General features: G+C 38.7%; 1 long non-coding RNA gene across 1 annotated transcript in view; it reads left to right on the top strand.

Annotated features, from left to right (window-relative positions):
• The first annotated feature begins 276 nt into the window (after window positions 1-276).
• Window positions 277-25,593, top strand: part of LOC145720311 (uncharacterized) — a 49,450-nt gene continuing 24,133 nt past the window's right edge. Inside the window, exons 1-2 of the long non-coding RNA XR_014143228.1 lie at window positions 277-522; window positions 24,537-24,650. This is a non-coding gene — a long non-coding RNA (uncharacterized LOC145720311). The remainder of the gene's footprint in view (window positions 523-24,536; window positions 24,651-25,593) is intronic.

Here is a 25,593-nt window from a genome sequence, read left to right as displayed (position 1 = left end):
GATAAACATATTCTACTTAGTGAAAGTCGTCAAGTGAGAGGATTTTAGAATCCCTCCAAAGGGTCTGGGCTTCCAAGGTTGTTAATTAATTTATCAATAACAGAAAAGGCAGCCACTGTCCCCCTGGGGTGCAGAGCAGATAAAAAGTGATCCTGCTGAGGAAGGATAGAGATCAAGGGGCTTAACCTCTCCCCAGGAGAGCGACAGAAGCATCTGTGCAAAGAGGCAAGAAAGCCAAGCCTTACCACTTGGCTTCCTACAGCGGAAGTAGACGGAGCAGAGCCTCAAAAAATCCCGTTTGTGATGACGGGCGCGCTCCACCCCTGGCACAGAACAGAACACCAAGAGCTGAAAACAGAACCAGCATTTGTCGTCATCCGGATAGTAAACACGGTTCCTAAAAGGAATGAGAGATCGTCAGGCATTTTCATGTAGCTGCTTCTACAATTATTATGGAGAGGAAGCATGCTGTTAAGGGCAACAGGAATCTACTTGTAGGGAGCGAGAGGACACGGGAATGTGGTAGTTTGTGATTTTTTTTTAACTTAAAAAAATAGTTTTAATGGAGCCCCCAACCAGCAGACAACTTTCTTTGATAAAGTATTAGAAGGTATATTAGATGTATATTTCAGAGTTTCAGATAGCCTTGACATAAAAACTGTTGCCCCACGTCATTGAAAGCTAATGGATAGATCTCTCTTTTCCAGCGGTGCTTTCTTTCGTGTGAGAACACTGTTAATGATAACTGCTTTTGGTGAAGAAATACACATATGGACAGCGATGTAACCAATGGTGGGGGCAGTGAGGTCCGGTCACTCTGGGGTGCAGGCTATTTAGGGACATGTCATTAGAGAATTAAAAACAATAAAATCAATAAAAGTCAGGGTGACATTTATCACTGCGTGCTGGCAATTAGCAACATTATCAGTAATGTTCCTATTCTTCCGTGCCAGAAAGAACCCCTCCCTCTACTGACTTCCCCACACCACAGTACGTATATGTGTGTGTATACCCAAAAGCTGCCCACACACTCACATACAAACTCCACACACATGGAGATCTTCCTTTATTGAGAAGTTTATTCACTTGTAAATTGGTAAAATGGCCTTCTGAATTTCAAATATAACCTGGCCTAGGACTCAGGAAGGCCAGGATACTATTATGTCATTGGATAAGATTTTGAAAAGATAACTTTTTTTCAAAAATACTTTCTTTTTTCATAGTTTCTCCATAGAGTTGATCTCTTAACTCTGTGAGTGAGGCAAATCTCCAGTTAATAAGTGAGAATATTAAAAATTATGGTTGCTAGTTTTCCCAATATCATACAGTTTGTAAACTAGTTAGGAAAGTAAAAATGTATTTCAGGTCTTCTGAATCTAATACTTTGTTACAATTATAATAAAACTTTATTTGAGTAAATTTTCACACACTCAGTAAATTATCTTCAATTAAAATATTATTATCTCTTAATATAGATTGGTGTTTAAAATTTACCTATTTTTTGATTTATGCAGAACCAAGGAAAAACTATTTTAAAATCAATTTTATTTAAATTCTAATCAAAGTTTTCTTTGTACAACATGTGAGGTCTATCCAATTGCAGATGCCCCCAAATAATTTGTGATTTGTCTTAGTTATGCAGATGTAAATATAAGCTACTAATAATCAAGTGTATACACACCTGCAACTGTGGTTGTGTGTGTCTATGTTACATTTCTGCTTCCTATGACATGCTTAATTAGACAATAGCACACGGGGCTGAGTTGTTAATTTTTATAAAACTGGTAATACGTAGAGCTCAAGAAACACGTTTTCGCAGACACTGCCAGAGGATAATTTCTGAACCATCTAATTGGCAAATGCAAAAGTCTAAAATTATTAGTAATATCAAATTTGTCTTTAATACTGAATTATTGGGGGCTAAAAAATGGGCCTGATTTAATTAATTTTAGAATAAGCAGAGGGATAATTTTGAATGTATTAAAAAAAACATTATCTTACATAATCATTGCAATGAATAGATTCTGTCAGGGTTTGCAGTCAATGGGCAAATGGACAAGAAAACGTAAGCCTGTATATCACTTTGTTCAGTGCTCTGTACAGGGGGCTGTGAAAACACAGCCAGAGGTTATGCACATCCAATCAGGTGTCATGGAAAGTGATCTGAACTGGTAATAAAGGTGCGAATTTAGCTAAAGGAAAGAGGAGGAGTAGAGAAACGTGATGAGCCAGAGGGAAACAACATCACGGATGCCATGAAGGTCTAGTTGAGCGTAAGTTTGAGGAAAGTAAGTTGGTTATGGCAAAAGCAGAGATTGATGGACCGACGTGGGGGAGTCAGTCCTAGGTGACACAAAAAGTAGAGAGATTTTGTATGGTAAGAGAAGGAATTTGAATGTATTTTGAATCCATGGGGAAATAATGCAAAGACTGATAGTTCTCAACCAAAATCTCACAGCGTGAGAGAGAGCATGAGCAGAGGGAGGGGCAGAGGGAGAAGGAGACTCCCCGCTGAGCAGGGAGCCCGATGCGGGGCTCGATTCCAGGACCCTGGGATCATGACCTGAGCCAAAGGCAGAACGCTTAACGACTGAGCCAGCCAGGCGCCCCTGCACTGTCATTTTTGTATGAAGCAATAAAAACTGGGTGAAGCGATATCACAGGCCCTCAGGCTAGTGATGGGAAATAGGATTTGGAGATGGACAGAAGAGAAAGAGAGAGCGTAAGAGAGTGAGAAGGAGCGGCCAGAGAGATAGAGGGAAGAATCACCAAAGCTGAAGAAAGAATTTCAGAGCTCAAAATTTCACAAAAAAATTAAGGTAAGGACTGAAAATAATTCATTAGATAATACATCAAGGGTGTCATTGTTGACTTTACAAAGAGGAGTTGCAAAGACGTGGTGACAGAAGCCTGAGGGCAATGGACTGAGCAGTGGACGGTTGGGAAAGGGGCCACAAACACAGACAACTGTTCCAACAGCTGCTGGTAAAGCCATGACTACACAGAGATGTTGAGTCAAGAGAGAGATTAAATTTTTTGTTGTGAATTGAGAACCCTTTGTCATCATTACATTATGAAAGATAAGAACAATTCTAAAGCTATGGAGGGAGAGACGATATATGGTGAACTGAAGTCCCAGAGACATGGAGGAGAAGGGTGGATAAATTTAATTTGAGCAGGAAGTTTTGTTTCTTCCTCTACTGAGAGAGAGTCAGAAGAACTGAAGTTTATGCGCACTATGCAGCAAGACATTCAAGGGAGACCTCCTAGGAAGGCTTCTCTTTCTGTGATAAAGAAATGAATGAAGTGCAAATGAAATGATGATAGGAAATAAAACTATAAGTGACAGAGAAGGCGATAGGGTAGTAGATTTGGACACTGAAGTCAAAGTTTGGAGAAGACTGCTGAAGGCAATGGAAAATCGCACTGACCAGGACATGAAGGGTTGCTGGGTTGCACCAAGGCCCCAGACGGGGTTGGAGCCCATGACTCTGCAGGGGCACCCATCACTACTCTCATGTGATTTTCTCCAGCCTTGCAGCATAATTGGAATATACCAGTGGAACACTCAGATGATAGGCTCAATTCAGACTTGAGACTTGCAGGGTTTTTTAAGGCTGCAATAAACAAGACAGCAAAAAGAAGAAGTGGTGGTGAGTGGGATCCCTGTAAGAATGTCTTGGATGGATGTCCTTCTTAATTTTAGCCAAAAAATTGCTTTAGATTGTGTTACACATAGTGTGGAAGTAATGTGTTGGCACACAGTGTGAAAATTCAGTATCAGAGGGATAAAAATAAAAGCATGCTTTAGTGACTGACTTTTAGTCCATGAAACTTTATTTAAAATATTAAGGGATTGCCAAAAGAAAAAAAAAAAGAGAGAGAGGGATTGCCAATGTATTTTACTGCACTCTCTTAGCAGGACATACAGTACTGCCCTAAACTAACATTTATCTGCCTAGCAGCTCTTCCAAAAGATGACGGCTAATTGCATCCTGATGTATTGGTTTGCCTTCCTATGAAAACAGCCTAAGTTCTTGAACCTGAAACGGTGGTAACGTATTTTCACTTTTCACATGTCATGGGTTTTATTTAGCTCCATTTTGCTCTCAGGAGAGGACAAAGTACCAGAGGGAATATATATCTACTTGAAAATTTTTCTCTTGGCTTTCTTAGTTAACCTACTGCTCATGATACAAAACCACTTCATGTGATTTAAAATCATCCGAATGTGAAACTTCATAATCAAAAAGAGCACGGTGCTAAATATAAACTGGGAATGTACTTTATAATCAGAGAGAGATTCTATTTTGTTCTCTTAATAATAATAGACAGTGACATGTCTTTGCCACTAGGTGCCTTTTCTGTGTTGCTTCTGATGCCAAATAGCCACAGGGTTGTTTGTTGATTCTAATAGATGGTGACACATATTGTTAATTATGTTGACATGAATTCTCTTGACCCCGCTTCATGAGTAAGAGGTGGGATAGAGATGTTCCTTGTAGTTCTAGCTATGTGTGGAAGCTAAATATTACTTACGTTCACGGATGCCATGAAGGTCTAGTTGAGCGTAAGTTTGAGGAAAGTTAAGTTGGTTATGGCTGAGTTACAGGAGGGTCTATTTACATTTGTACTGCGGCTGCTTAGTGTTTTGTGTGTTTCTAAGTGTATTTGTGGATGCACCTATGTATATATGTAAATAGGCGTGTATGCTTTGGGGTTAAAGACCTGAGGTTACAAATTACTTCAATTGATAAAGATAATTGAGCAGTTAGTAAGCTTTTCTGTGTCGGTTGCAGTGTAAAGTAAGCTACATATGCTAGAATTTAGTCCTCAAAATAATCCCAACATTTCAACTTTATTGATGTGGAAGCTAAGACTCCAAAGTAAGGCACCTCTCAAAATCATAGACTATTAGATATGTTAGGGTCAGAGATGACCCTACAGTCCAGGTTTTAAACATACAACCAACCATTCTTCTTCAATTGTTCTCAAAAGAGCTTTTAAGATTGACTGTGGTTAATTAAGCCAAGAAGATGTATCCCATTTCCTAAGCTGGATATATTTGAATGTCATAATCTATGGTTTCAGATAGCAAAGCTTTGTTAACATGTGTCTGTACCAAATTATATCATGAATCTTTCTTTGGGAAAAATAGCTGTAAATGTAAACTATAATTTAAAGCTATGTTCTTTCTTATTTTGTAAAAGCTTAGTTGATATTTAGTTATGTGTGTCACCCATGTTTCCTTTTATTTTTAAGACATATGGTCAAAGATTAAGAAATTGCACATGGGAGTCAAAAGTCAATAATAGCTGACTGTTATCTTGTCAATGTCACTATTAATGGTGAAGTCTATAGGGTGGAGTTCTAATACCTTCAAGAGCAAATTACTTTCTGAAAGGGAAAGAAATAACATTTAATAATGTAGTTTATCAGTATAAAAATATTTCACAATAAACTATGTTGTATAGCTATGTTGCTGGTTAAGATTTGGAAATATAGAAAAAATAAGATGATATATGGTCTATACTCTTTTGATGGGAATACATGGGAATATCACTGTCAGAAAAAAATGCTCTGCAAAAAGGTAGAAAAGCACTTTGTTATATGTTAATTTTATTGTTGAGTTTAATATTCTCAAAACTCCATGAAAAAGATATTATTGCTTCCATTTTAGGTGAGGAAATTAGGATCTGAATAGATTTTACTCACGATCACATAGCAATAGCAGAATTTGACTCTAAAGTTTGTGCTCATCATCCTATTTCCATGCCACCTTCTATGGATTATATAAAAGGAGTACTTGTTAATAAGCATTTTTTTATTGTTGTCTTTAGTGCTGTCCATTGAAAGTGTTCTAGTTTGCTTAGCAGACATATCCTTGTCACATTAAGAATGACTACATAACGTTGTGTGTTAACTCTACTTCAATAAAAAAAAGTATGCATAGATTCTGAGGAGCTTGATGATATTGCCCTTTATGTCACCCCAGGTCCCTATTCACAAAACAATCTTTAGATGGTAATTTCATGTTCACTCTATACTTTCTTTACTAGATGAGGAATGCATGAACCATCTGCATGAGTAAAAATTGGGATTGGCTTTATGTAACAGTGTTTTACAAATTTGGATAACTTATCACTTTATCTTTGCCTGATCACCTCTGTGTCTGATGGCAGTATGTTTCTTAGCCATAAAGCTAAGAGCCATCTTTTGAACCATCATGGCCACCAAGAGACCAAATTGCTCTGTGAAAGCTGACCTACATTGGTCTTTCCACATTTAACTTCTTTGTCAACTCAACAGTTCGTACAAATAATTATTGAAAATAGTCATTCATTTTTGTTAGTCAAAAACAAAAGCTATGTGAGAAAGAAAGAGTATGAAGAATTATGCTTGGTCAGAAAGCAAAAATCAAAGTGTGTGAATCCTAGGTCTCTTCAGATTCAATTATTTTAATCATCAGCTACTCCAAACTGGAATTTCTCACAACACCCTAAGAAGTTCTTTCAGTGATAACATACTTAAATGTGTTATTATAGGAACTAGGCCTCCTTTAAAAATGGTAATTTGTTCTTGTTGAAAATGGACAAATTCCATTGAAATATTAAACACTCTTGTTTAAAAACAGAGGAGCGGGGCGCCTGGGTGGCTCAGTCGGTTGGGCGACTGCCTTCGGCTCAGGTCATGATCCTGGAGTCCCTGGATCGAGTCCCGCATCGGGCTCCCTGCTCGGCGGGGAACCTGCTTCTCCCTCTGACCCTCCCCCCTCTCATGAGCTCTCTCTCTCTCTCATTCTGTCTCAAATAAATAAATAAAATATTTAAAAAAAAAAATAAAATAAAATAAATAAAAATAAAAACAGAGGAGCATAGGGAAAGGGAAGGAAAAATAAAACAAGACAAAACCAGAGAGAGAGAGAGACAAACCGTAAGAGACTCTTAATCACAGGAAACAAACTGAGGGTTGCTGGAGAGGAGGGGGTGGGGGATGGGGTAACTGGGTGACAGGCATTAAGGAGGACACATGATGTAATGAGCACTGGGTGTTATATACAACTGATAAATCACTGAACTCTACCTTTGAAATGAATAATACACTATATGTTAATTAATTGAATTTAAATTAAAAAAAAGACTTTTGTTTATCAAAATGCCTGTTCCTCTGGTAGACAAAAAAATTCCCCAATGAAAATAAAGCTCAGGATGACATTGAAGAGAATTTTTCTTAAATTAGTCCAATGATGTGTAGCATTGGTTTGCTTTTCATTCTCCAATTATAAATAAATTGTAATAATTTACATGTATTTTTTCCTGATACTGGAAAGAAAACAGTAAAGAAAAATAATTAAGTTGAATATGCTTGTCCATTTAAATTTCAAATGATATAATAGAGGGCAAATTAGATTGGGAGTAGAATAAGGTTTATTAATATTATTATCCTTAAAATGAACTGTCAGATTATTTTTACCCTGGTCCTCCTTATTCCCTCTATTCCCTTAAAACCAAACTAAACTACTAGGCAGGAGTAACAGTGACCTACAGTGGTGAAAAGCCCACAATTCTTGGTGTTGTCTTGGTCAGGTTGCTTTCAACATCTTTATGTCTTAGTTTCCTTATACGTCCGTAGGAATAATACTAGAGATGTTGTGATTTTTATGTAAATAAATGTGGTGGACTTGATGTCTGTGTCTCCACAAAATTCATGTGTTGAAATCGTATCCCCCAATGTTATGGTATTAGGAGACAGGGCCTTTGGTGATTGGGATTTGCTGAGGTCATGAGACTGGAGGCCTTATGAATGGGATTAGTGCTCATATTAGTGTCACAAGAGGTGGCTTTCTCTATCCGTTCTCTGCCGTGTGAGGATACAAGAAGTTGGCAGTCTGCAACCCAAAAGACGGATCTCCTCAGGATTGGACCATGCCGGCTCTGTAACGTCAAGAAAAAAATACCAGTTGTTTATAAGCCACACAGTATATGGTACTTTGTTAGAGCAGCCGCAATTGACCAGGACAAATACTTATAATGTATTTAGAACAGTGCTTGACATATAAAATGTATGCCACTAAATATGAGATTTATGGCTTGGTGGCTTTACTTCATTGGGAACAGTACAGCATTTCTCTTTGGTCTATTAACATCACTTTCCTGGAGGGGCGCCTGGGTGGATCAGTTGGTTAAGCATCCAACTCTTGATTTCGGCTCAAGTTATGTCAGGGTTGTGAGATCATGGTTGGGCTATGTGCTGGGGCATGGAGCCTGCTTGGGATTCTCTCTCCCTCTGCCCCTCCCCCCACACTCTCACGCTCTCTCTCTCTTTCTAAAAAACAAAACAAAACAAAAACAAAAACACAGCACTTTCCTGTAATTAATCGACATAATAAATACGAAATTTGACTGTGACTGAATTCTGCTCATGTTACCGACTCAGCCAGCAATACTCTCCTCCACCCTCAGTCCTCCCCTGTCAGCCTCCATTTCCATATGAATATTACATTACTCTAAATGTGTCTCTCCAGTGTGATTTTCAGTATCGCTTATTTAAAAGCTGGATTAGTTTCCTGTGGCTGCTTTGACAAGTTGCTACAAACTTGGTGACTTAAAACAACAGAAATATTATCTTCTCACAGTTCTGGTCAGAAGGGTGAAATCAGTGTCAGCAGGGTCACGCTCCTTCCAGAGGCCGAGGGTAGAACCTGTCCCATTACTTCTTCCAGCTTCTGGTGGCCCCTGGCATTGTTTGGCTTGTGGCAGCATCACCTCAGTCTTCAAGGCTGCCATCTTTATTTTGTTTTATTTGCTGCAGAAAGCTTTATTGCTTCCATTTGGTCCACTGCTTGGGAGAGGACTCCGGGGTGGTTAAAAAGCTGCCCAGGAGCTGCAGGGAAAGGCTCACACAAAATCCCTGGCACCAGAGGGATGCCATAGGGGCCCCTCCAAGGCTGCTGGGCTCCAGAAACTCCTAGTCATGATTGAGGATGAGCCTTTTGAAGAGATACCCATACCGGCCTGGGGGCCAGCCAGCCTGCAGAAGTTAGTCAGGTGGTGGCCCATCTTCTTGATGAGTTTCACCTCCTCATCTAGGAAGTGGCTCTCCAGGATGGCACAGAAATAAGAGTCTTCCCCGGGGTGGGGGGGAACCCAGGGCTTGCAGATCCAAAAGGGCCTGGTTCAGGTTCTTCTCCAGAACCAGGGCAGCTTTCATAATGTTCAAGGTTTTACCCCACTCATTTTGGGAAGTCTTCTGCAGGTCCCTGAAGAGGACGGAACCTTTGTGCTGGTTTTGCATCTTCCTGGAACTCTCAGCACCCTTGTGCTTCTCCGTAGCTAACTCATGGAAGAAATGGCCCAGCTCTCCAGAGCCACCTCTTCAAGGTTGAGGTAGAAGCCTAGAGACATGGGTGTAGAAGTCCACAGGTGCATGTTGACCAGGCAGTTGATAGCAGCCTCCACCTTGGTGGAATAATTGTGAGGAATCTGAGAGCTCATGGTTGATCTATCATAAGGAACTAGGCTCAAATAAGGTATTGGCTGGTCCTGGAAGGCTGCCGTCTTTAAATCTCTCCCTGTTGATCTTCATATCACCTTCTCTTCTGTCTGTGTAACCTCCCTCTGCTTTTTTCTGGTAACACTGTGATTGGGTTGAGAGCCTATTTACTCAATCCAGGATAATCTTCTCAAATCAAGATCATGAATCACATCTGCAAAGGCCCTTTCTCCTCATAAGGCAAGATTTACATATTCCAGGGATTAGTATTTGACCTTTTTGGGTGGCCATTATTCAGACTACTTACATAAGTCATCTGTCCTTTGAATCTACAAATTTGTTGATAATAGCACTAGTCTCATTTTTTTTAATAATTCATCTCACACATGTCATCACCTATTACACTGTAGATTAACTGAAAATAAAAAGATATGGGGTTTTTTGTATCTTTTTCTAATCCTCTGTAGTAACAAGTTCATAAACTTGTACATGATTATCAACTTCTGTTAAATTTAATAAGTTTTTACAATTATAAATATTACTTATGGTGACTGCTATTATTGAAAATATTAAGTTTTCTCATTTCTCAATGTATAGTAAATCTGTTTTTTTATTCTATTCAGGTGCTGGATCTTAAGGTTACCAAAACAATACCATGTTCTTTTTTTTTTTTTTTTAAGATTTTATTTATTTATTTATTTGAGAGAGAGAGAGAGAGAAACAGCATGAGAAGGGAGAGGGTCAGAGGGAGAAGTAGGCTCCCCGCTGAGCCGGAAGCCCAATGTGGGACTCGATCCCAGGACTCCGGGACCATGACCTGAGCCGAAGGCAGTCGCTTAACCAACTGAGCCACCCAGGCGCCCACAATACCATGTTCTTATATGCAAAAGTTTCACAGCTTAGTTAGAGAGATGAACAATGAAGAAATAACTACAAACAAATGCAAGAATGCTAAATACACAAAGGGAAAACAGAGAGGCACTCCCCTGGGAGTCACATATTACTCCTGAACATGGTAGAGCTAAAATTGCTTCTATTATAGAGGTTATAACCAATTTGTATATTTCTGATCACTAAATGCCAGAATTTTGATTGATAGACTTTGAATATTATTAATCTGAAATGCATGTGATATATAATTAAAACCTAAAACTATAGTGACCTTGATCTAAGCTCTTTGATATATTATGCAGAATAAAGTCATCCATACTTTCTTTTAAAGAACATAATTGTATTTGGCTACATTTTACTGTATTTTGTGAGATGATTGGCAAGCATCCTATATCTTGGTTTATTGACTTCTTTAATCCCCCCCTTTAAAAAGTAATTATGCCCTCAAAGGAGCATAGTATTGTCTTACAGTTTCTGCTCTACCTCCTGAACCTGCTCTCAAGTGCAGAGGCAAGTGGCATGAAATAGCTTTGATCTCTTTTATTCTGATCCTCCAGTAATAATTTTTCTGATATGGGCAAAAGCAGCAGTTTTCCTCTTATGATAGGCCTTTTAGAATTTTTTCTCCTGGGACCCAAAGGGCATTGAATTGAGTTCAGAGGAGCCACACAGTTATGGGAATTATAGTCTGGTTCCTACTCTATTTTCATATATGATAATTTTGTCTACTAATAATTTATTCTAAATGTAATTTTTTTTTTATCTGTAAGATTTTATCAATCTTGGGGCACCTGAGTGGCTCAGTCAGTTAAGTGTCCAACTCTTGGTTTCGGCTCAGGTCATGATCTCAGGGTTGTGGGATCGAGCCCTGCAGCATAGGGCTCTGTGCTCAGTGCAGAGTCTGCTTGTCCTTCTCCCTCTTCTCCTCCCCCCACGTGCTCTCTCCCTCTCTCTCTCACTCATAAATAAAAATCCTTAAAAAAAAAAAAGATTTTCTCAATCTTACTAGAATCATCACATCTTGATTTTTTTTTCAGATTTTATGATACTTCTTTTCCCTTAGCTATACCCTATTTTCCTTGTTTTTCAGTGACATAAAGTTCTCACTTGGGTCTAGATAACAATGAATAAAATGAACTTATTTTGTTTCAAATAGTTTTGTTAAAGACACATTTTTCCATGACACTTATTGAAGATAGTAAGGAAAACTTTATTCAAGAGGATTACTGCAATAGGGCTTTTCAGTAGGGGAGAGAAATCAAGCTCAACTCTGAATAAGGAAAAATAGGATTGTATAGCCAAGGAACAAGGTGGGAGTCAGTGGATGAACAGTTACCGAGAGGAAGCATCAAGGCTAGGGGGATTCTGGCTAAAGGGACTTGACAGGATTCTTGCTGAGGTCAGGCCAGGGTGATAAGACATCCAGGGTGGGGGATGAGGAATTCAATCAGATATAGAGGGTGATCAGATACCAAAGATGGAGGATCCTGACTAAACTGACTTAGCAAGATTCTTGCTAAAACTGAACTCGACAAGGGGCGCCTGGGTGGCTCAGTTGGTTAAGCGACTGCCTTCAGCTTAGGTCATGATCCCAAGGTCCTGGGATCGAGCTCCGCATCAGGCTCCCTGCTCGGCCAGAAGCCTGCTTCTCCCTCTCCCACTCCCCCTGCTTGTGTTCCCTCTCACGCTGTCTCTCTCTCTCTCTCTGTCAATTAAATACATAAATAAATAAAGATTTAAAAAAAAAAAGAACTGAACTCCACAAGAATAGAGATTGAAAGGTAGGGCCTCATTGAGAAGGGGGCTCAGGGGAGCCAGCCTGATTAAAGTTTAATCAGAGATGATTTTTTAAAATTTTAGAGCATTTATGAGGGCATTTAAACCATGTGGTAAAATCTCTCATCAATAACACTTATTGCCACTTACTATTGGCCACAGATTGCACTAGAAGTTTTAGATCTACTGCAGGAGGTAGTTGTTACTCTGTTAAAGATGAGAATACTGAGGATCAGAGAAATTAAGTAATCTGGCAAAGTCCTATAGCTAGGAAGTGGTGAAATTAAATTAGGAACTAATTTTCCTATTCATTATTTCATCTGGCATATATATGTTGAATACTTATGTTACAGGATTTCTTTCCCTTAATGCCCGCGGTTCTAGGTCATGGCGGTTCTTGGTCACGCTTCTTCCAAGAATGAAGAGGCAGACCAAACGAAGAGTGGTGGGCTACAAAGCAAAGTTTATTGAGTTGTAGTACAATGCTCCTGAAGAGGGAGGGGACCCGAGAGGGCTGTGGATTTGGCTTTTAGATCTAGGGGTTTTTATGGGCTTGTTGGAGGGCTGTTTTAATCTGATTAACCCTCCTTGCATCTGTCACGTAATCAGGTTTTTGTCATCTGCCTATCATGTGGGAAAGGGTGGAGAGCTCCTTCCAGGGTGATATAAAATCCTTTTAAGGGTGGTTTCCTCTTAGGGTGGAAGCCCCTTATCCCTGCCTGCCTTTCTTTCAACTATCCTTCACTTACTCTATATCAGGCTTCATTTTGGACAGTGAAGATATAAGGGTGAACAGAAAAAGATAATGTCCCTTCTTCCACAAAGACAACAACAGAATATGGAATATGAAATGTTATTAGGTAACCACATAAATAAATGTACAATTTCATCTTTGACATTTGTTATGAAGAAAGAGACACGATAATTTGTTATAGGAGGATTGGTTGTATTCTTAGGGAGGGGTCCTACAAGGTTGCCTTGGAAAACGTTCATTAGGGCTGAGCTATGAGAATGGGGTTGTGGTGTGTCCAAGACACAGGCATTACTACAAACTGAGTCGTGTCTCCCCACCCCACTCCCCTCCCCAGTTCATATGTTGACACCCTAACCCCCAACATGAAAGTATTTGGAGATAGGGTTTTTGGGAGATAATCAGGTTTAGATGAGGTTATGTGGGTGGAGTTCCCATGATAGGATTAGAGCTCTTAGGAGAAGAAACATGGGAGAGTTTTCTTTCTTTTTCTCTCCCTGCGTGCACACACAGAAAAGAAGTTATATGAATACACAATGAGATGGCAGCAGCCTACAGTCATGAAGAGGGATATCACCAGAAACCTTTCATGCTGGCACCTTGATCTTGATCTTGTTAGCCTCCAGAACTGTGAGAACATAAATTTCTGTTTTTTATGCCACAATCTATGTTAGTTACAACAATCCTGCTGTTTGCGCTGCAGCCAGAACTGACTAGACAGGCATATACATTCTGTACGAGAAGATGATTTGGTCTGTTTGAAGAGATAGAAGACCAGTGTGGTTATTGTGCAGAGTACAAGAGAGAGTATCATTTGGAATAAGGCTGAGGATCCAGTTCATGGCAGAGTCAGTTCATGCAGTCTTGGGACCAGCTTTAGGAATATGGCTCTTTATCCTGAGAGCATTGGGTAATCATTGAAGAGCCCATGACTTGACACATTTGCATTTTGGAAAGATTAGTTATTAGTCTGTTATGCAGACTGGGGATGTGAGATGGGGATGGCAAGGAACTGGACAAGAGCCAGAGATGGTTCCCATGTTTCTTCCTTGCACAGTTGAATTCATGGAGGAGGGAATGCTGAAAAAGGAACAGGATTGGAGAGAAGGATGGAAGATGTGAGACAGCATATAAACCTCCAAACTTGCCCCTACATATATCCCTTATAGACCAAACACAGAAGCAGATTTGGGTAACATTAGAGGTTCATTTTTGACATGTTGATTTTGAGATAACCTTGAAACATTTAAGTGATAAATTCAAACAGGCAGTTAGTACACTGGAGCTTAGAGGAGAGGTCGGGGGAAAAAATCTATATTTTTGGGCATTTGCCATTAAGGAAATTAAAGAATTAGGGAGAGTATAGAGTAAGAACATAGGACAGTGCAGAACCAAATAAACCCCATACTTTAAAATATAATGGCCACACAGAAGAAAATGACTTGTAAAGGTCAGGAATGAATGAAGGAAGATCCCTCCTTTTCTCCCATCTCTCCCCTGTCTAGCGGAGAACTATTGCTTCTCTGCCTTTTTGGTAGCATTTACTATTTTGAGCTACTGGTAGAAGATTGGAGAGTAGGAGATGGGTGGAAATCTGGGTTTATCATTCTGTATTAGTTTTCTATTGCAGTTACAATACATGAGCACATATTTAATTGCTTAAAACAACATATCTGTATTATCTTACAGGAGTCTGAAGAAGGTCTTCCTGGGCTAAAATCAGGTGTTAGCAAGGCTATATTCCTTCTGGAGAGTCAACGGGAGAATTCATTTCCTTGCCTTTTCCAGCTGGAAGATGTCACCTGTGTTCCTTGGATTGTGACCCTTTTCTCATCTTCAAAGCCAGAAATGTAACATCTCAAAATATCTCTCTGACTCTGACCCTTGCTTCTGTCCTCACATCTCTGACTCTCCTGTCTCTCTCTTTTACTTAAGAGCACTCTTGTGATTTCATTGAGCCAGTCCCGATAATTCAGGATAATCTCCCCATCTCCAGATCCTTAATTTAATCACATCTGCAGAGTCCTTTTTGGTATGTCAAGTAACATATGCAGAGGTCCTGAGGATTGGGTTGTGGACATTTAGAGGGGGACATTACTCTGCCTACCATGTACTCCCTCTCATTCCTCTAGCTATGACTCCAGCTCCAGTCACAAGTCCCCTCCTAGTAGGTCTGAGTTCCTGACATGTAGACTCCATCATGGTTTCAGATCCTACCAGACACCTCTGGCTTTAGGACTCTGATAACGCACCTCTCATCACTCACCTTTTAGGGATGGTGGATGCTCCCTGATGCAACTAGTCTTGGAGTTGCCTCACTTTTTCTTGTTTGGCTTTTTAGGTCTTCTATTACACAGGTAACCATAGACTACATGTGAAAGGCCTCAAGTGGTTTCTGTCTTTCCAGCTTGCTGGATCTTGACAGGTGAGAACTGATGGCAGCTTGGATTCAAGGAATGATAGGGCTAGAAACATTTGCTCATATTTAAGTGAAATGATAAAATAAAAATGATTAAATTGAGGAAAGATCCCTGTGTCAAAAATCCTGCCATATTGCATCACGTAATTATTTTTTTAAGTGTCTCTTATTTCTCATGAGATATGTCGTTTGTATTTGTGGAAATTAGAGAAAACATTGCCACAAAACTTCCTTTCCTTTTTTGATTAGGTACTTGATGATATATTATTAACAACTTCCATGGATGGATAGATTTTTGTTATTTGGTTGTGATTGAAGCAAGACCTAAAGTTGAAGGGAAATTAAGACCATCAGTAAATATCCAAGGAAAGTAACTTCTAATGGAAGGGATTTATAAGTGATAAATTTTAAACAACACTAAAATTAGTTTTTCAGAGATAAATTCCAAAATTAGTGAATCAAGTATTTCCTTTGGGATGTGGATAATGAAAAAGCTCAAATAACACATTTTTAAGATACTTAAAAAAATTTATTACAGCTGTTTTAACTTCATCCTGGAAACCTTTGCTTCTCTTCAGCATCAAGATCTTGATTAGAGTATATTATCTGAATTGATTTAGAAATCTACACACTGGAACAGCTTGGTGAAGCGGATTCTGATTATTTGGGTTCAATCCCAGCTCTGCTGCTCATTAGCTTTGTGATCTCAATTTGTTTAGCCATTCTGAGCCTTAGTTCTCATGAGTAACACAGAATCGATTTAACCCATTTTAGGAGATTGTTTGAGGATTAAATGTAAAGTATCTGTTCGTAGATGGACAGATTTTTTTTGGCATGATGTTGCAATAGAAAATCCCAGTTGTAAAACTAAAGATTTATTGGGTGGGTGGCTTAGTTGGTTAAGCATCCAACTCTTGATTTTGGCTCAGGTCATGATCTCTGGGTCTTGGAATCAAGCCCCACATGGGGCTCTGTGCTCAGCGGGGAGTCTGCTTGAGATTCTCTCCCTCTCCCCTGCCCCTCCCCCATTGTGCACACTCTTTCTCTCTTTCTCTCTTTAAATAAATAAATAAGTCTTAAAAAAAAACCCTAAAGATTTATTTTTTTAACTCTCTCTGCTCGCTTTCTCTAGTGTTGCTCCCATGACGATTCAGGTGTCTATTAAACATTGCAGAGGAAAAGAATAGAAAATTAGATAAATACGTCTGGATTTCAAGGAAGAAGTCTAGATTGGAAATATAGATTTGATAGTAATCACCATAGGGATGGTATTTAAAGCTATGAGACTAGGTGAGTATGTGGGATGAGAACATATAGAAGTACAAAAATCAGTTGCATTTCTATTCACTAACACTAAATAATTGAAAAGAGGCTTTAAGAAAATAATCCCATTTACAATGGCATCAAAAAGAATAAAAATACCTAGAGATAAATTTAAACAGGGAAGTAAAGGATCTGTACCCTGAAACCTATAAAACATTGATGAAATTTATTGAAGGAGATATGAATAAATGAAAAGATATCTCATGCTCATGGATTGGAAGAAATAATATTGTTAAAATGTCTGTACTACCCAAAGTGATCTACAGATTCAATGCAATTGCTATCAAAATTCCAATGGAAAAAAAAATTCCAATGGCATTTTTCACAGAAATAGACTAATCAATGCTTAAATTCATAAGGAACCACAAAAGACCCCGATAGCCAAAAGAGTCTTGAGAAAGAAGAACAAAGGCAGAGACATCACACTACCGGATTCCAAACTATATTACAAAGCTATAGTAATAACAAACAGTATGGTGTTTGGCATATACACAGACCCATAGGTTAAAGGAATGGAATAGAGAGCCCAAAATAAATTCATGTATGTACGATTAATTAATTTTTGACCAAGGATCCCAGAATATACAATGAAAAAGAATAGTCTCTTCAATAAATGATACTGGGAAAACTGGACAGCCACATGCAAAAGAATGAAACTGGATTCCTACCTTACACCAGACACAGAAACCAACTCAATATAAAGACTCGAATGTAAGACCTGAGCCATAAAAATCTTGGAAGAAAACGTGGGAGTAAGCTCTTTGACATTGCTCTTGGCAATAATTTTTTGAAATAGCTGGCAAAAGCAAAGGCAACAAAAGCAAAAATAAACAAGTAAGACTACATCAAATTTATTTAAGATTTATTTATTTGCCAGAAAGAGAGAGCACAAGCAGGGGGAGCAGCAGGCAGAGGGAGAAGCAGGCTTCCCTCTGACCAGGGAGCCCGATGTGAGACTCGATCCCAGGACCCTGGGATCATGACCTGAGCCAAAGGCAGACACTTAACTGACTGAGCCACCCAGGAATCCCTGAGACTCCATCAAATTTAAAAGCATCTATACAGCAAAGGAAAGCATCAACAAAATAAAGAGACAAGCTGTGCAATGGGAGAAAATATTTATTTGCAAGCCACATATCTGATAAGAGGTTAATATCCAAGATATTCAAGGAACTCATACAATTTACTAGCAAAACTCCCAAAATAATCCAATTAAAAAATGGTCAGAGGACCTGAATAGACCTTTTTTCAAAGAAGACAACCAAACGGTCAACAGGTACATAAAGAAGTGTTCAACACTTCTGTGTTCAACCTAGTCATATAGGAAATGCAAGTCAAAACTATAATGAGATACCATTGCACACCTGTTAGGGTGTTTCTTAGGAAAAGATAAGAGATAACAAATGCCAGTGAGGGTATAGAGAAAAGAGAACCCTTGTGCACTGTTGGTGAGAATGCAAACTGGTGCATCCACTGTGGAAAACAATATGGAGTTTCCTCAAAAAAACTAGAAATAGAACTACCATATGATCCAGCAATTCCATTTCTGGGTATATATCCAAAGAAAATGAAACTACTATCTCAAAGAGATATGCATATTACTATGTTCATTGCACCATTATTCATAATAGTCAAGGTATGGAATAAGGAAATCCTGTTATTTGCAACAGTATGGCTGGAACCAGAAGACATTATGCCAAGTTAATAAGTCAGACAGAGGAAGAAAAATACTGCATGGTATGACTTATATGCAGTCTTAAAAAAAAGAAAAAAAAGATGAAACTTAACGAAGTAGAATGATGGTTGCCAGTACCCAGAGGGGTAGGGGAAAACAGGGAAACTAGTAAACACAGGCAAACTTTCAGTTATAAGATTAATAAGGTCAGAGGGTCTAATTTATAACATGGTGACTATAGTTGATAATATTTTATTGTATGATTGAAAAACTTAAATGTTCTTACCAAAAAAAAAGTATGTGAGATGATGAACATGTTAATTAACTTGATTGTGGAAAGCCTTTTACAATGTATATGTACATCAAATCTTCATTTTATATACTTTAAATATACTGCAATTTTGTTTGTCACTTATACCTCAACAAAGCAGAAAAAAAGTAAAAAAAAAAAATCAAACACGTAAAATGTTCAAGGAAACTGGTCAAACGTTTTCAACTGCAGTTATTGCCAAATACTAATACTAAAAACAATTTTATACAATATAACATACTTAATATTATAATTACATTATATTATAATTATTTTAACATGTATTAAATTATTATATTATTAATTGCATAATTAAATTTAATTATAATTAAAATTAATTTAATTGTATGATTAAAATAAATATTAAAACCTCATAATGTACAAATGAAACAAAGGAAAGATATATTACAAGAAAAAAAACTAAGTTTAAGAGAACTCCCACATTTTATTTTTTTTATTTTTTAAAGATTTTATTTATTTATTTGACAGAGAGAGACACAGTGAGAGAGGGAACACAAGCAGGGGGAGTGGGAGAGGGAGAAGCAGGCCTCCTGCTGAGCAGGGAGCCTGATGCAGGGCTGATCCCAGGACCCTGGGATCATGACCTGAGCCGAAGGCAGACGCTTAAGGACTGAGCCACCCAGGCGCCCCCAACTCCCACATTTTAAAGTTGGAAGAATAAAAAGGAATTAGCAAAGGAGCATGAGAAGGAACAGCCAGATACGTAGATGTAAAACCAAGAAACTATGATGTCCTGGAAGCCAAGCGAAAAATCATCTCCAGGAAGAGAAATATTCATTGTGCCACATGCTGGATGGATCCGGTATGATAAGGACTGAGAGTTGGCCTTTGGATTTAGCAATGTGGAGATTACTGGCGACTTGATATTTTTTTGTGGATTAGTAGGGGGCAAAAACCTAATTGGCATGGGTTCAAGGCACAATAGGGGGAGAGGAACTGGAGCCATTAACTACTGTAAACCTTATCGAGGAATTTTGCTGTGAGAAAAAGTGAGAAATGGGTCAGTAGCTGGATGGGGAAATGGGCTCAAATAAATTTTGTCTGTTTTAAGATGGGAGAAATAACCACATCTTTGTATATTCACAAGAATAATTTAGTAGCATAGGAAATAGTAATACACAAAGAGTGGGGAGAATAAGAAATAGAGAAAGGGATGTAATGGACAAATTACCAAAAAAAAAAAAAAGGATCAGCTTTACCTAGATAATTCCTTCACAGGAACAACAGAGAAGTTAGAAAATCATAGTAGAAGGTTACATATAAAGATAAGAACTCTTCTGATTGCTACAAGTTCCTTAGTGAAAAAAGAAACAGGTCATCAGTTGAGAATGGAGATTAGAGAGGAGATTTCAGCAGCTTGAGAAGAGAAAGGAGAAGCATAAAATCTTATCTAGAAGAGATAAGAGGGAGTGAATGAATGGGGGGTATGGTATGACTGCCAGGTGCTGTTAAGGGTGCGGTTGGTTAGTGATCATGAATTCAGCATGATTATGTGCTTTTTTCCTGCTATAGTCACTGCATGGGTGCAGGCACAGAACAGGGAGAAAGTTGATTTAATGAGGTGTATTTTCACTATGCCAATGTAACTCAGCTACAGTGGGACAGAGAGGCTGAGGTTGGAAGCAAGAGAGTGACTACAAGGATTGATGATAAAATGTGAGCTGAGTAAGGAGGGAAAAGAGGATGTAAGGTGAATGAAGGACAGTGAAAGATAATAAGAGCAATGGACTAAAGACTGCAATCAGGTAGGGATTTTCTGAAGGTGAATACTACGAATACTAGAAAGAATAAAGTAGAAAAAAGGAGGTTATATCAGTCAGGGATCTAGCAGAAAAACCAATGGCATATTCAAAATGGGCAATTTGAGAAAAGTTTGATGACTACAGATGGGGATTCAAGTTTAAGGATCCCACATGGAATAGTTGTATGGTACCATGTGATTACCAATGGGTTAACAATCTTAAACCTTAAGGCTGAAGAATAGGAAGCTGGAACCTAGTTAGAAGAAAGTTCCATGGAGACGGTCATCTGATGGAATTGGAAGCCAAGCCACCATTACTGGGTGGGAGGGGATTCTGGAAATAGTGTGAACTGACTTCACTCTCCTCCTGCCCTCTAGTGTCCTACAATCCCTCCCATTGGTCTAACTCAGGGGGAAGCCAGAAGTCAAGGGAGATTTTTTGATGCAATCCACGTGGGACACAGAGCAGAGTGGAGAAGAATGGGGTGTAGATCTGGGGGAGCAAACACAAGTTATCCATATATAGGGTTAAGGAGACTGACGGTGATCCAATAACCGAAATCCAGGACAGATTTATAGGAAGGTGGGGAAGGATGGATGTCCTGGGAGTATGGAAGAAAGAAGATAGTAACAGGAAGATATGGAGGGACTGGAGTTTGGTATATGGAATCCAACACTGGTGATTTCATAGTCAAGCAGAGAGAATGGTCTGGAAGCAACAATGAGGAACAAGGAGCCCCCTGGTCAGAGAGAAAAACAACCACAATGAGAAATAGCTGTAGGAGAAGTATGCCTTTATTAATTAATTCAACAAAGATTTATTGAGTACCTGATACGTACTCAGCACTACTCTGGACACTTGGAATATATCAATGAAAAAAAGATTAAAACTCCTGCCCTTATGGTGGAAAACACTTAATAAATAGTAAGCAAAAATAAAAATAAAATTTACGGTACCCCAGAGCATGGTACGTATCATTGAAAAAAGTAGCACAGAATAGTGAAAGTTAGAGGGCCAAGGAGAGGTTAAAGTTGCCATTTTTTATTTTTTAAGATTGAAATTTTAAGCAATAATTAAGAGTGTTAGCTGGTGGAAGGATACTTTCATAAAATGCTTTTAGGTGTATAGAGAGCTTCACTCTGAGCTTGGGAGAAGGGAGGCTAGCACCTGGCAGGATAGATAGGGTTCATGAGCAGAAAGAGGAAGGGGAGGCCATCTGAATGGTTTGTGCAATGTTGTAGAGATGAGTCCACACAAACTTAACCTCCAAGCCCCATTTGAAGAACTTTTCTCTAAACCTATGATTTTATGACTCAAACCCCTCTACCTCTCTGGTCTTCATATTCTCCCTCACCCTGCCTAGTTTCCTTCTGTTTGTTTCTTTAAGGTTTACATGTTCCAAACTGCTCTCCTCAGGCAGATGCCTTTAGCTCCTACAGGTTTACCACAGAGCTTCACCTATCTACCATGTTCTTATGACTCCAGAATTTACATTTTGACCACTCTCTTAAAAAATATCAGTGTTAGTCTGTATTTTGGGGGCATTGCAAATGAAACCTATCCAAAGGCGAATTCATGGTTTCCTCCCCCCAAACCAGTTTCTCTTTCTTTATTATCTATTTTGATGACTTTACCGTCTATCCAGTCACCCAAGCTAGAAGCTATGATGTCATCTTGAATCCCACCCCCCCTTTTTTTTATCATTACCTCATTTTAGCCTGCCCTGCCTTCATATAACTGATTAATTAGCTTGGAAACATCACTGTTCTCATTCATTCTCCTCCACTGTTTCTCACCATTCTTAATGACATTCTCTGGTAAAAGCTCTAATCAGCTTTTGTGTGCACGTTGTATAGGGCAAAAACAAATTTAAAAAAGCAGATGGTGCTATTCAAATATGTTACCATAATTACTTTCTTTTTCCATCACGAGCTGACCACCGAAGAGCAGAACTATAGTTTATTAAACACTAAATAATTCGAAGCAATATAATTAAATATTTTTAATATAGAAAGAGTAAAGATGATGTATTCCTTTTTTATTTTTATTTTTTTAAAGATTTTATTTATTTTTTTGAGAGAGAGAGCACAAGCAGGGGGAAGCTCAGAGGGAGGGGGAGAAACAGTCTCCCTGATGAGGAGGGAGCCCGACAACGGTGGTGGTGGTGGGGGGGATTGGTTCTCGATCCCAGTACCCTGGGATCATGATCTGAACTGAAGGCAGAGGCTTAACCGACTGAGCCACCCAGGAGCCCCTGATATATTCCTTTTACTGGTAAATCATTTGCTTGGTAAATATGGAGAAAAAGGAGTGTATAATCTCTTTATCTAGCATTTAATTTCTTGTTTATGTGAATGCACTTCTTTCAGAATTTATTTCCATGAAATCAGCCGTTCTGGATTTAGAGTTAAGGGAAGTAAACTAACCGAGGTATTATGACTGGAGACTAAGTGGTTTATAGTTTAACTGAGTATTTAGAAATGCCATCCATTCTGGAACTAATTTTTTAATCTAATGCTTTATGAAGATGAAATAAAAGCAGCACTCAGATTGATATGCACTGAAGGAGGACTGTGCAAATATTTCCCTAGTGTTGGCACTGTGAGCACTTAACTTTTTTCAAAACATTCAAGTTTGGCGTCACTGGGCATGACTGGAAAGGCTAAATGGTTTCAGAACGTGGCTTGAAACTTCACTTCTCATTTACCTTGAAATGAAATCAAACATTGCAGGAAATGTTCTCACAACGTGACCTTTTAACATTTGTATGAAAAAGCGTATAACCTGAGGGTAGACAATGGTTCTGAAATATTTATCCCAGGAAAATAACTTGCTTATTCTCCAAACAAACCTAAATCCCAGTTTAAAATTCAACAAATTTAAGTTTAATTATAAGAAGCAGTTTTCTACTGGATTAATTGTTCACCTTTACTGCGACATTAATAAAAGTATGTCCATAAAGTGTAGATTTACATCTTAATGGATGTTGAGAGACCTGACCGGGTATAGGCCTGTATAAGTACAAAATAAAAAATAAGATAAATGCAATTATTGTTAATGCATGAAAGCATCGGTGCCTCTCAGTCCTATTTGTATGGTTATTTTCTTTTTCTTTTTCTTTTTTTTAAAGATTTTTTTTCTTTTATTTATTTGATAGATAGAGACACAGCGAGAGAGGGAACACCAGCAGGGAGTGGGAGAGGGAGAAGCAGGCTTCCCGCAGAGCAGGGAGCCCGATGCGGGGCTCGATCCCAGGACCCTGGGATCATGACCTGAGCTGAAGGCAGATGCTCAACGACTGAGCCACCCAAGTGCCCCTGTATGGTTATTTTCATTTCAAATATTCCAAAGAAATAATACTTATAATTTTTCTTCTACCTTTATAGAAGTCACAATATCATCAACTTGGTAACTCAGGAATTGTTATCAATGTTCCAACTATTTTTTTCCCAACATTTAGTCCTACATGCTTTTGAATATTATATGACTGACTTCAAATTGTTTAGAAAATAAAACTAATTTTTTTTTTTTATTTGAGAGAGAGAGAATGAGAGACAGAGAGCATGAGAGGGAGGAGGGTCAGAGGGAGAAGCAGACTCCCTGCTGAGCAGGGAGCCCGATGTGGGACTCGATCCTGGGATTCCAGGATCATGACCTGAGCCGAAGGCAGTCGCTTAACCAACTGAGCCACCCAGGCGCCCTAAAACTAATTTTTTAATTTAAAAAATTCAGGGAAAGAAATTAGACACATACAACCAATATAAATGATTTTTTGAGAAGTTTTGATACAAAGGGTAATAGAAAAATGAGTGGTGGTTGGTGGGGAAAGTGGGATGAAAAGAAGGTTTTACCATGTTTTGTTTTGCTTTTCTTTGTTGTTGTTGTTGTTGTTAAGATGCGTCAAATGACTGCGTGCTTGTATGATGCTGAAAATAATCCAGTAAAGGGAGAAAATTTGCTGACATAGGAAATAGAGGGAAGAATTGTTGGTGAATAAGATCTCATGCACACATAGAGGAATTAGCTTTAGATAAAAAGCAAGATAACTCAATAAAAGCAGAGATCATGGGCATAATAAATTGGAGATATAGAAAGGGAATCCAGAAATTATTTTCTGATCATTTCCATTTTCTCAGCTCTACAGGAAGAAATTTCTCACCTGGGAGCAATGAGGAAGGAGGCAGTTGGGAGTTGGAAGAGGAGGCGGTGTTGGGAGTTGGAAGAGAAGAGGTACAGAGAGAATGGCAGAGGTGAGCACCAGGTAACTGATGGCTTCTTTCAGGTCCACAGTCGTGTGGTTTCATGCTTTTCAACTACCACATTCAGCAGCTCTGGTGTAGGTGTGGAAGTGTAGGTGTGGGTTAGGTGGAGAGTTGGTGTCATCAAGTGGTGATTTGCCAAGTAAAAGCATGAAAGCTGAGGATGATTTCATAGGAGTGTTGTAAAGATGGTAAAGTTTTAGCCAGATAAAGAGCAAAAAATACATGAAGAAGATGGAAGTGAGTACAAAGGGATAGGATCGTAGGATTGGACGTTTCAGTAGGTTTGGAAGAATGCTGAAGCCAGAGAACCAAAGAGAATGTGCAGGAAGGAAAGAAGGTGGTGCTAAAAGCGTAAAGGGAATTGATAAAGGGTTGTGTTTCTTCGTAATCATACAGGTAGAGTGATTGAGACAGGTGGAAGACAAGGTCTTTAAAGGATAGGAGTTTTAAGACCTGAGAGTCCAGGGAATTGGAAGAAGTATCTATGTGTAAACCAATAGCTAAGAATCAGACAGGATCGGGAAACCAGGAGCAAACATTTGAGACATGTGGACTTGTGATGAGGGTTTCCACAGATAACAGCCTCAGTGAGAGATGAGATTCAAAACTGGTGGGTTGTCCAGAGAAGGGAAGAGAATCATCTGAGAGTCACAATGAGGAGCAAGTGGAGGGGGTTGGGAAACAAAACAAAGCTCCTCATACCTCAGCTGCCTCAGGGGAGAATACTTAAGAGCAAAAATATAATTGCTATCCTCACTGAAAATGTTAACTCATAAAATGGGACAGAGTTTATAAATATCTTTCTCCCACCATCTAGCACAATGCTTTGCACTTAGTAGGAAATCTTAGTTGACTGGATTTCATTTTACTGCACTATTACTTAATTTATTATGCTGGTTAAGCAATACCTGGTTATATTGGAATCAAATAC

Source organism: Leptonychotes weddellii, chromosome 2 (assembly GCF_054177405.1).
Source record: "Leptonychotes weddellii isolate Sample4059 chromosome 2, ASM5417740v2, whole genome shotgun sequence".
Classification (NCBI taxonomy): Eukaryota; Metazoa; Chordata; class Mammalia; order Carnivora; family Phocidae; genus Leptonychotes; species Leptonychotes weddellii.
The sequence above is the reverse complement of the archived record's forward strand: the minus strand, read 5'-3'. Positions and strand labels throughout refer to the sequence as shown.